The sequence below is a fragment of the Vigna unguiculata genome, chromosome 10 (genome assembly GCF_037176805.1).
Source record: "Vigna unguiculata cultivar grain cowpea cultivar isolate G323 ecotype 2 chromosome 10, ASM3717680v1, whole genome shotgun sequence".
NCBI lineage: Eukaryota > Viridiplantae > Streptophyta > Magnoliopsida > Fabales > Fabaceae > Vigna > Vigna unguiculata.
Window position 1 is genome coordinate 13,065,055 of NC_140801.1, and position 13,468 is coordinate 13,078,522.

General features: G+C 33.2%; 1 pseudogene; it reads left to right on the forward strand.

Moving 5' to 3' along the window:
- The first annotated feature begins 1,886 nt into the window (after positions 1-1,886).
- LOC114165263 (uncharacterized) lies at positions 1,887-3,697 on the forward strand (annotated as a pseudogene).
- Positions 3,698-13,468: the final 9,771 nt, after the last annotated feature.

The window sequence follows — 13,468 nt, forward strand, 5'->3', positions numbered from 1 at the left end:
AAAATTAACAACATGCATCTCAATGATACCCACCATTAAACAAAAATTTAATTCATATGATTAAGTGTGAAAGTTTGCATGAGAGAATGGAATAAGAGCAAGAATACAAAAATAAGAGAACAAGGATATATAGAAAAGATAAGATATAAATTCTTAGAAGCATGCAATTGGACACAAGTTAAATCTATTTAATTATATCAGAGTGAAAGATTTCATAAAAGATGAAAGAACATCAATATATATACATATATATATATACATATATATGTATATATATATACATATATATGTATATATATATACATATATATGTATATATATATACATATATATATATATATATATATATACATATATATGTATATATGTATGTATGTATATACTATGCGTGTGTACATGGTTAGAGAATATCATAAATTTGAAAAGGAAATAACATTCCATTCAAAGTTTGAAAGGCAGAAAAGATAATATGAGGATGAAGAACTTATGATTTAACGGAAGAGGCCATGCCATTAAAAGATGTTTCAAGATAAGTGTTAAATTAAATAGGCACTTGATCATATGATTCAATATAAGATTCAATTAAGAATATAAATTTATCTCTCCTAAATACTAGGAAGTGTCTGAAGAGAATAATAAAGTTGTATTGTATGTACCAACTGTACAAACCGTGCTGAATAGAGTATAACCAACCGCTCAAATGTGGAAAGTCATTATTAAAATCAGCTAAACATCTAATTAACATAAACATGTCGTTAAGAATGTTTAAAGGAAATTGGGTCGTAATTAGTTCATACCTAATAAAAAGCCCATGGAGAAAACTATAAATACACGTCAAATGTGTAGTTGTTCAGACATTCATTAAACTTTTAATATAACGTTAATTGTTTAAACCGATTGAACCTGAGCTTAGATTAGCATTGGAGCACCTTTAAGAAGTAACCCCTCATTAGTTGGAAAATAGATTACCCTGGCACGAAGAGGATAACACCAGAGTCAAAAGACCAGGAAATTGTTTTAAGTGGACGTTCAACCCTATACCCGAAACAAAAGTCAAAACCATCAAAATAGTATAAATTCAAGGAATAAAGAATCATGTTTCTTTTTTCCTTTTTCATAACCTTTTGGACCAGAAAAGGAGTGATTTTTTTAGAGTCAATGTAGTTTTTATATGATTGATTTACAAAAGTTTATGGTCCCTCTTTAATGAAGATGATAATTTCTCTTTGATTAACCCCTTTTTCTTAATAAGTAGATGCCAATGATTTTTATTTTTGTGTTTGTTTGTCTTTTATAAAAATAAAACCATTTAAATAAATTGGTTTACGTACATTCACAGATTTCTCTTTGATTAACCCCTTTTTCTTAATAAGTAAGTGCCAATAATTAATGTTATTAAAATAATATTTCTTTTCCCTTTATTACCTATTTATTTGAATAAACTTCCTTTTGTTAAATTTATATGATTGATATTTTTTTTTATCTTTTAAGCATAATTTAGCCCAAAACATACTGTCATATAATATTAGAATGTTGATATTTAAGAAAACAAACTACAAAAGTGAAATCATTTCAAGTTTACCCAAACAAATCATTAATCAAGTTGTGTTTACATCTACAAATCGTTGAAAAGTTCCCAAATAGTTTTGTAGATCTGTAAAACTATGTGAATACAAGTTAATTTAGGTTTAAATACATTATCAAACACCTTATAAATCGAACTAAAAAGAGACAACCAACATCAATTTAAAATTTAGTTATGCCAAATATATCATCATTTAGTGATTCACCCTATATAAACTAGTAATTAATTTCATATACTCATAAATTTACCTGCTTTAAAATTTCAACTATCATACGTCTTCATCTAAGAACAAATCATCACCATGATCAACACAATATCTCTTTCTTATATGGTATGAACATTTTATTGTCAATGTTCTATTAGTTTTCCTTTTCTTTTCATTCTTATCCACTTGACACATTTTCACTGCACTTTGAAACATCCACAAGATTATCAAATGAATGACCTTATACAGATATTTTCATGGCTAATGGTATCAATTTTTGTGTAGGTTCATGTGAGGACTATCTCTAGAGGAGCAATAATTTTATTTTCAATAATGATGTTGCTATTTGACAAAACTCACTCAATTGTTTTAGAGCCTGATGAAAATCATATAAAGTCAGCTACTTTTTTGTCTGAAAATTTTGAAGTGGGACCAGGAAAAATGTGGTGAAAACATTATTAGATATTGACTTTCCAAGGGGTCACATTGGGGTCAAAAGTTTTGATGTTGAAGTAGTTGATGAAGATGGTAATTCAGTACCGTTGTATGAAACTTACCTTCACCATTGGTTTGCTGTAAAATATATTGAAAACATTACCATGTCACAGTACATTAAACAATCTCATGACCTTCGCAATGGTATCGAATTTGAAAGAAATGATGGTGCATGCCAAGGTTTTTTACTTCCACATTATTGGGGCTTGGGAGCAGAATCACGGGGAACATCTTCAAATCTTCCAGATCCTTTTGCAATTGAATTAGGTAATCCTACGAAAATAAAGCATGGGTTTAAAGAAAAATGGTTGTTTAGCATCATGGTTATTGATACACGTGGAACACAAGATAGAAAAGGTTGTACAGAGTGCAGGTGTAAGCTTATGAATCTCCCAAAGGACTTTTACAATGTCACAACGGGCATTAATGGTCAATTGTTGCCTAGAAATTATAAAGGAGGACTCTTTTGTTGTCAAGATAACGTACAATGCAAATTAAGAAATGGTTTTCGTGGCCCAACGAGAAAGCTTTCCCTAAGATACAAAATAAAGTGGGTTGATTGGGATGAAAACCAAGTGCCTCTTAAGTTCTACATACTTGATTCAACTGATCATGTAAGATCAAACGGTTCTACACCAATTCATGATTGTCAGGTAGATGACTTATTCAATACATACAATACTTTACAAATCATAAGCAAACTTTTGAAACTCATCTATTTTCCAAACAAAAGTATTAGGCTATTAATTACTTTTTTCGTCGGTATGTGAGTAAAATTAATTTCTCAATTTGTTATAGGCAGAGTATACGATCCCGAGAAATCATTACAATGACATCCCTCATATTAAGAAAGCAAACATACCAATGACAAAAGGTGGTTATCTTGTATATGGCACTGCTCATATGCACACCGGTGTTGTTAATGTTACTCTATATGGACAGGTAATATTTGATATTTGTTGTTCCCATATAAGTTGTATCATGTAGTTAAACTTACATTAAATTTGGTGTAATTCATATGTTCATTAGGAATGCATTTTGTTCTTGTTTCTATATTTCTATAAGAAATTAACAAGTTTATTGAATCATCTCTATATTTACGATTATGCTTAACTTAGGATGGAAGGGTTTTATGCACTTCAAATCCAAAATACGGAACTGGAAAAGAAGCAGGAAATGAAAAGGGTTACCTAGTTGGAATGTCAGTTTGTTATCCTAAACCCGGTTCTATCAAGATCGAAGATGGTGAAATTCTAACACTAGAATCCGTATATGAAAACAAGTTTCGTACCGGAGCTATGGGGCATTTCTACATTTACTTGGCAGACCAAATAAGTATTTGAAGGAAATTTGATGTGAAGTAGTTATTTATCTTTCTATAATGACTTATATAATTTGTAGTATAATTGTAATACATCAATACCAATTCTAGATCATCATTATGTGTATTAATGTTGTGTTACTTTTAATCCATTACTTGGTTTACGATCATGTTCTCTTGGTGGGTTATATGGTATACAATCATTTTTATGCTAATTGATATTATACATAAAAAAATAAAGTTTTTGTTAACCAAGTGTCAAATTGAATCCCTTAATAATAAAAGAATGTGCGGAGTTAATCGCGAATCAAACCAAAGTGAAGATGAAGTGAAAGGAATAAGCACAAAAGTTGAAAATGATTAAGTTTTCTCTCGTATTATGCAAGCTAGTTTTTTTCCATCCATGTAGAGATCCCTACAATTCACTTTTTTAAAGGGGAATTTAAAAACTTATGTTAAATCTTCTGCACTTATATTAATTGGTAATACATTTTTAATAAATTATACATTCTTTCAAGAAATTAACTATCTTAATGCATCATTGCTAAATTTATGTTTTTTCATATTTAATTTTAAAATAGGTTTAATATATAAATATCATTTCAAAATTATTACTACGTGTATTATTTTTGGTTTACTTTTAACCCACCGCTTAGTTTATGATGGTTTTATTTGAGTTTTAGTGTTTGGTTGATGCATTGTTTGATATATATATATATATATATATATATATATATATATATATATATATATATAATTATTGTTTTGCTAACAATACACTAAGAAAATCTCGTTTACTAATTGAGCTTATAATTTAAAATATGTTTTGAATTAAGTGTCATTTTGAGTCGGAGAACAATAAAAATACTTGTTTAAAGTGAGGTGCAAATAACACAAAAATGAACATTACGAAAAAGAAATAAATGAAAAATTGAAAATGAATCGATCATACTCCATATCATGACAGCACAGCTAGATATTGTTTTGATCACATCTATCTAAATAATTAAATTTTAATAACAATAATTTTAATGTATACTAATGTTGATATTCATTTATATCAGATATTGAATTGTTTAATTTTTAATAAATATATATATATATATATATATATATATATTAATATTCTTATTAATTGAATATGTTAATTATTACAATCCCTTGTAAATGAAATAAGTACTTAATATTTAGGTCACTCTTGATGACTTAAATCCTTAAGTAGTCCTTATATTTTTTACTCTCCTAAATACTTAATATTTAGATTACTCCTTATGACTTAAATACTTAAGTAGTCCTTAAATACTTGGTTTACGCTTATGTTCTCTTGGTGGGTTATACGGTATACAATCATTTTTATGCTAATTGATATTATACTTAAAAAATAAAGTTTTTGTGAACTTAGTGTCAAATTGAATCCCTTAATAACAAAAGAATGTGTAGGGTTAATAACGAATCAAACCAAAGTGAAGATGAAGCGAAAGGAATAAACACAAAAGCTGAAAATGGATAAGTTTTCTCTCGTATTATTCAAGCTAATGTTTTTTTACATCCATATAGAAATTCCTATAATTCACTTTTGTGAAAGGAAATTCAAAATATGTAGGATGATTAATGATCTTGACTGATTGAATCAAATTAGAAAGTTCTTGAAATGAAAAAAAAAATAATGAATTTTAAAATTTAAATAAAAAAATGGAAGAAATTCTTCGCTCTAAATTGAGAGAATTCTAAATCTTCTTTGACTTATAACAATGTATTGGCGAAATATATAACAACCTTTATTATGTATGGCTTAATTATATTTTAAATCTATAATAAATTTGGGAAATCTTCCCTCAAAAAATGGAGTGTCTTTTACCTAAAGTTAAAGAGAAAACACAAAGGTCAAAATAGTTTCGTCCATTGGGCAAAGGATAGAAAATTTGAAACTTGCCCTTTTATCTACTTTTGATATATGAAAATACGTTTTCTTCATGATGTTGCACACAAGTCATTGCTTCCACTCTCAACATTTGAAAGAGCTTAAGTTATTATTTCATTAAAAAATCTTCCGCTTTCCACTTTATCAAATAGGCATAATTGGTGATTTAGTCATCTAATTTGTTGGTTTCGCTCATTTTAGTCCTCTTATTATTTTTAGATTCAATTAAGTTCTCCAATTTTTTAAAAAGATTCAATTTAGTCATTTTCATTAAATAAATGTTAACACTGTGACCGTACATACCACGTGTCATTGTGGAATTTTCTATTTTATTTTTTTTTATTATTTTTTTAGATCAAAAACATAAACTGCCATGTGTTAGGCTATGATCCTTCCACATGTCAATTCATGAATGTTTAATTTTTTTGATTTTTTATCATAATAAAAGTACCACGTGTCATGTCATGGTTGTGCCACGTGCCAGTATAACAATTGTTTTTGTTAATTTAGTCCCTCTGTTTATAATTTTAATTGAATTTAGTCCCCTTATTTTTTAAATTGATCCAATTTTGTCCTCTCCAATTTAAGAGCAAATTCGTAATTAAGCTTAATTAAAATATTTTTTTATCATTTGTACATTAAATCACTCCCTAAATACTCATATTATTTCTTTCTTAGATTTTTTTTCACTTGTAATTTTCACACTTGAAATTTTGTACACTTGTAAGAAATAAAATAATTTGACAAGCTTTATATAATTATTCATTTGTTGTAAGTTATTGGTCTTATATAGGGTTTGTGATGTTAGGTAAAATTTTGATTGGGTCTTTAGGGTTTATCATAATTAGATCATCAGGCCCACTACGCAATACCAACAGCTTGAAGATGCTTCTAGAATTTGGGTTTCTCTTACTTTTCTAGTTAGCCCTTTACAACTTTTGTATTTTTCTTAGAGACCCCTAAGATTATCTGTTTAAAGGGAGCTCTACCAAGTGTAAAAGGGTTGAACATTTTGAATCAAAACACTCTTGTTTCAACCATTTTTTCGTGAGCTAAGCCCTCCTTCTAGAAGTGGAAGAACTCTTGCCTTATCTTGCTTATGCAAGTGGCGACACCATATCACTCATCTCTAGAGCTTGGTTTGGCTTTGCCCCCTCTATGAGTGGCGTGCTCCACTTCCATAACCATTACTTTCGTCTCTTCCATTTTACTTTGTTCTTCTTCTTTCGTTGCAATTTCATTTTGTGTTTCCATCCTTATTTTAATTGTTAAGAACTACAGTCCATCTCTTTTTTCTATTGAACTCTTGTAAAGGAACCTTCACATATAGATAACTTGCTATCTTAATGTCCAATGGGGATTTCCTTGAGTTTTCCTAAACAATTATTCACCATATTCCATAATCTTAAAAGGAAACAAGATAATCTTTCATCATTTGGTATCTAGAGCTTCGGTTATCTTGAATATGGTGTTTTTCATATGCTATCCAAAAAATACTTTTCTAGGAATCTCTTCTTGAAGTTTTTCTAGCTCACCTCTTCTTCCCTGGTCTGCATCTGTTGTTGCATTCCAACCCACCAATATTCCGCATCACTCACCAAGAGAAAAGTAGCATATGCCAGTTTCTGCTAATCCGAGCAAACTAGTACACGAAATATCTTCTCGCAATCCCTAATCCACGCATCTGTGTCATCAGGAGTGGCCTTGCCATTGAACTTGGCTGGTTTGTGCCTCATGAAATCATCCATGGTGACCGGTCGTGGTGTAGACTGTGGTAGCACCACCTGTTGTGGTTGCATAGCCTCAACCAATCGGTGAATTGCATGGACAATTTCATCAACTAAGTTATTGGCACCAATTCTTCTACCTCTTCCGCTAGCCATTTTCTAGTTTTGGAACATAGGGTATCATACACCATTACAATTTATCTCAGAAAATTCATTATAAATACACACCACACAATAACACAAATTTCAAGAACTCTACAATTCAATAAATTTATCCTAATTTCACAATCACGATAAGCTCATCCCCAAGGCCCAAAAATAATTTTGAAATCATATGCTTTGATACCAAATGTAACATCCTAGATGGATATTACTATATAAAGCACGTATCATATAATTTCTTTTGGAATTTAAAATAATATATAAAGTTCCCAAGTGCGAACCAAGTGCGGACCAAGTGTGGGAAAATTTAAAACTTATCTTGTTGCAGTTCAATTACACTACTCCATCTTTATGACAAGTTCATAGTGGAGAAAACATCATAAAAAATTTATTAGAAAATGCCTGAACTAAAACATAGTGAAAAATCCCCCATAGTCTGCCCTGCTTCATCTCTATGAATCAACATGCTCACCTAGGTTCACATCTGCTACCGCGTGACAAGTCACATGATCATCGCCAAACACAAAGAGAAAGGATGAGTAGAGAAAGAAAATAACAAAATAAATAAATAATAGATTTAACCTTAACGCAAGCCATCAAACCCATCCATGCAAATACATCTGCAATGGATCATTGCCTCTGCACTATCGCCTGGCATTGCCTAAGCGTTGCTATTCCTGCAGAGAACAAATAAGATGAGTTAGGCACTAGTATCACCTTACCATGTAGTCCATTATCTCCTCAGTTGGTCTCTCCCCAGTTGATACATGTCAGCTTGAACCCAGGAGGGGTTACCTGCAGAAGAGTCTCCGAAGCTCAAGTAAGTCAAAGCTCTCAGAAAGTCAAATCAGTGATTAATGAATGCGTACCTTTAATTACTGGGGTCCATGCGTATTTATAGAGCATTAATGATGTCTGGTTATCCAGTGGGCTGGGCCTTGGCTTGGGCCCTAGCTTGGGCCCTAGCTTGGGCTGTGAGTGGGCCTGGGTCCTAATCCAGGCCCTTAAGGTCTATTGAACGCGGGGGCTTCCATTTTACCAAGTCTTCAAGAGCGGTCTGATTCGTTTACTTCTTAACTTATCAGATGTCGTCCTTGGCCGCATACTGTCCATGTTGGCCACTTTGTTGTTACTTTAGCCTTTATTCAGTTAAGTTTGAGTCCATGGCAGCCCAAGTCGTGTACTTGGGTTGTCTCTGGCATGTACGTGACGGTTATCATTTATATGGTTAAGTTGACCAGGTCCGATACAAGTTAGGCTGACTCGGCCTAGGTTGAATACTTGGCTGCCTTGATGCATTGTTTACTTATTTGATTGAGTTTGGTTAGGTGTGGTACAGTTGCGAAGCGAAATTTTGCTCTAGCCCACATGGTGGTAATCCCATGCCACCAGGTGCCACGAGCTAGTGGCCCCTCTATTTGTGACTTATCGTCTGGCGAAAGCATATCCGTCACCAGGCGCCACACCAGTAAAAATGAATTCTACTGGTTTAGGCACTGTAGAATTGATCCTAACACATTAAGCAATCATTTCTACACAGCTAGAATACCAAGTGTGTATTTTCACAATTCAACATACCTCCAAAACAGTACCAAATCTTTTCCTTAGCAACCACATTGTACTGACTTTACTTTTATAAAAAAAAAATATTTTCGCACATTCCATAATTTAACTTATAGACTGTTCAAGACTTAAAACGAACCTGCAAGCATCCTATTGCCATTATATACCTATAAAAAAAATAAACACCATTGCCACCACTAAGCACGTAAACTTTAAAGCATTGCTACAATTTCCCCAATTCAAATAATTCTTTTGCAGTGCCCACAACTCCATTTATATGCATAAAATTATTAATACTACGAAATAAAATACCAAAAAAAATGAACATCACAGTTACTTCTTATATTATATTATAATAATACTAAAGTTTCAACCAAATGCAATAATCAAAATCGTGATTACCACGTGCTTATACAATCATATTGGTTATATAAATATCTAACCACAATTATTTCGGTTAACAATATAATCATATGCCAGATTCATCACTCCTCCCAATGACAAGTTAAACTATTTTTCACTTTTATTTTACCTAAAATGAACACTTATTATTATGATATATTATAATCCTTTCTTCCTAAAATAAAAACTGATGACTTATAAATTATTAGAAATCATTTGAATTTCGTGAAATAAGGAACCACATCCAATTATCTTTAGAATTTTATAAATTCAAATAAAGAAAATACAATATTACTATAACCAATTCAACCATAAATCTAAATTCTACGTTCCTAAATAAAACAAATATACACTAATGGTAATATTGCACACTACTTACATCTTATTTTAATTCTTGTAATATATCCTTGGTTTTGTGAAATCTAAATTTCATTTCACCTCTCGAATCCTTTTAATTATCTTCCAGTGCATCCAATTCTCCCAAATAATTTCCTAATTTCCTAATTTTAACCCACGACACTTTTAATTCATGCCCACCCAATTTCTCTCTAACCAACACCTCTGTAGATGCCAATCTATGAAAAATGCATCCAGCCTCAAGGAAAAAAATTATTTACGAGACCCTAAATACTTTACTTCACTTTCGCATCACTAAACACTAAATTCCCACACTTTAACAGCCTTACAAATTATAATTCAAACACAACACTACCTTTGGGATAAACAAGCAAAACAACAATCATTCAATGGCTTAAATTACATACAAATTCTTAGTTGTATATTCATTCATATTCAAATATTATCAACATCACTAAACAACGCATACTCAGATAAAAGAAGGAGATCTAGTTAGCTCCCCTTACCTAGTTTCCTTACTCCTAGTGTACTCTCACTAATCCATTCTCATCCCCAACGCTTCAACCTTTGTTCCCACTCTAAAAACTCCTTTCCAGCACTCCCTTTTCTCTCCCTCAATTGTAAATTTCGTCTCCCTATGCCTTTCCTTGCTGCCACACTTTATGACTCTATGCTTTCTCCCTCACCCTCTTCTCCCTCTCAATTTTTAGCCCTCAAAATAAATAAATAAAAATACTAAAGCGAAAATTAATTAATAGCTAAGGTTAATGGCCATTAACTTGTGCTTTTACTTCCCCTCTCAATTTCCAACCCTCAAAATAAATAAATAAGACCACCTTAAGCCATGCTTCCACATTCACAATATATTTGCAAAATGAAACAAAATTAAATAAACATACACAGGACTCGAACCCAAGTCCTCTCAACATAACCAAGTGCTCTCAACCACTTAAGCTAACATTATTCCTTGTCTAGGGTTTATCAAGGAACTCCCTTAGGGTATTCTTAACCCACCATTACTTGTACTTTATTAATTATTATTTGTATGAATTTCCTAGGTCTTACATTCCCCCCAACTTAAAAGAATTTTCGTCCTCAAAAATTTCACTTACCAGGAAATAAGTATAGATATGATTCCTTCATAAGATCCTCCATCTCCCACGTTGCCTCTTGCGTTGCTTCATCCCAAAGGACCTTTACTATTCGAATCTCTTTCCCCCTCAACTTCGTTACCTGAGAGTCCAATATCCTTACTGGTCTCACGTCTAAAGTCAAATCATCCTTGAGTTGGACATCATCTGCCTCTAGTACATGAGTGGGATCCGTAATGTATTTCCATAATTAGGACACGTGAAACACATTGTGCAAGTTTGCCAGATGTGGTGGCAACGTGATCCCAAATGCTACTTGTCTAATCCTCCTTTTAATCTGATATGGCCCTATGAACTTCGGTGTCAACCTTCTAGATATGATCGCCCCCAATGCTCGTGGTCGGAGTAACCCTGAGGAATACATGATCCCACTCCTCAAACTCTAGTGGCCTTCTTCTTTTTTCTGCATACAAATTTTGTCTGTTCTGCGTCGCACGCATCCAGTCTTGAATTAATTTGACTTTCTTTGTCGTCTTTTGTAACGACTCTGGTCCAATAGTTACTGACTCTCCATCCTGGTACCAACAAAGCGGTGTTCTACACCTTCTCCCATATAACGCCTCATACGGCGCCATTCCAATATTTGAGTGGTAACTATTGTTGTATGTGAAATCCACCAATGGAAGTACTTCACTCCAACCACCCAAGTGATCCAATAAACACGCCCTAAGAAGATCTTCCAATGACTGAATCGTCTGTTCAGATTGACCATCCGTCTGTGGATGATAAGCGAAACTCATTCTCAATTGGGTCCCCAGCACTACTTGTAATGATTGCTAAAATCATGAAGTAAATCTCATATCACGATCTGATACTATGCTTGCAGGAACCCCATGTAATATGACTACTTCCCGAATGTACAACTCAACAAGTTTACCCATGGACATCCTCAGATTGATTGGTAAGAAATGAGAACACTTCGTGAGTCGATCAACTATCACCCAAATGGCATCATGTCCCTTTACAGATCTAGGCAAGTGAGGCACAATGTCCATGGAAATACTATCCCACTTCCACTAGGGTATGTCCAGCGGTTGTAAGGTACCTCCTGGTCTTTCTATAGAAGGCAACTATGGTCGTGGCTTTGCAACTGTCTTTTTATTGGGACACCTGTCTGCAAAATGGCCTATTTGATCACACAAAAAGCACTTTCACCCTCCAACATTGCCCCCTATATTTCGAGTAAGTCAAGGACAATCTCTCTTCAAATGTGCTCCCCCACACTGGTAACATTTCAATCCTTTTGACGATGTCTATGGTCGGTTGTAAGGCGTCTTCTGTTGTATAGCCTTGACAACATTTCTCTGTGGCCTCTCTACTCGGCTAGGCCCAATCTCTAACTGTTCTACACTCTTCACCTACTCCAGCAAAAGGGGAAATTCTTGGAACCTGAGTGGAACTAAAACCCTAAGCAACTCATGTCGTAGACCCCTCTCAAACTTCTAACAACGCCATTCCTCTGTGATATTTTGCGTAAAAACCCTTCCATATACTCAAACTTGTTAACATAAGCCTGTACGGTCATATTACCCTATTGTAGAGTCAGAAATTCAGCATCCTTCTCATGCTTAGCGCTATCCAGAAAATACTTTTCCAGGAACCTCTTCTTGAAGTTTTCCCAACTCACCTCTTCCTCCCTGGTCTGCATCTGTTGTTGCATTCCAAACCACCATTCCGCATCACTCACCAAGAGAAAAGTAGCATATGCCAGTTTTTGCTCATATGAGCAAGCTAGTACACGAAATATTTTCTCGCACTCCCTAATCCATGGATCTGCATCATCAGGAGTGGCCTTGCCATTGAACTTGGCTGGTTTGTGCCTCATGAAATCATCCATGGTGATCGGTCGTGGTGTAAGCTGTGGTAGTACCACCTATTGTGGCTGCATGGCATCAACCAATCGGTGAATTCCATGGGCAATTTCATCAACTAAGTTATTGGCACCAATTCTTCTACCTCTTCCACTAGCCATTTCCTAGTTCTAGAACATAGGGTATCATACACTGTTATAATTTATCTCGAAAAATTCATTATTAATACACGCCACGCAATAACACAAATTTTAATAACTCTACAATTTAATAAATTCATACTAATCTCATAATCGCGATAAGCTCACTCCCCAAGGCCCAAAAATTATTTTGAAATCATATGCTCTAATACCAAATGTAACACCCTAGGTGGATATTACTAGATAAAGCATGTATCATATAGTTTCTTTTGGAATTTAAAATAATATATAAAGTTCCCATGCGCGGGAAAATTTAAAACTTATCTCGCTGCAGTTCAATTACACTACTCCATCTTTATGACAAGTTCATAGTAGAGAAAACATCATAAAAAATTTATAAGAAAATGCCTGAACTAAAACATAGTGAAAAATCCCCCATAGTCTGCCATGCTCCGTCTCTATGCATAAACATGTTCACCTGGGTTCACATTTGCTCCCGCATGACAAGTCACACGATCATCGTCAAACACAAAACAGAAAAGGTGAGCCAAGAAAGAAAATAACACATTAAATAAATAATAGATTTAACCTTCACCCAATTCCTCTCATTCATTTTTTAATTCATCAA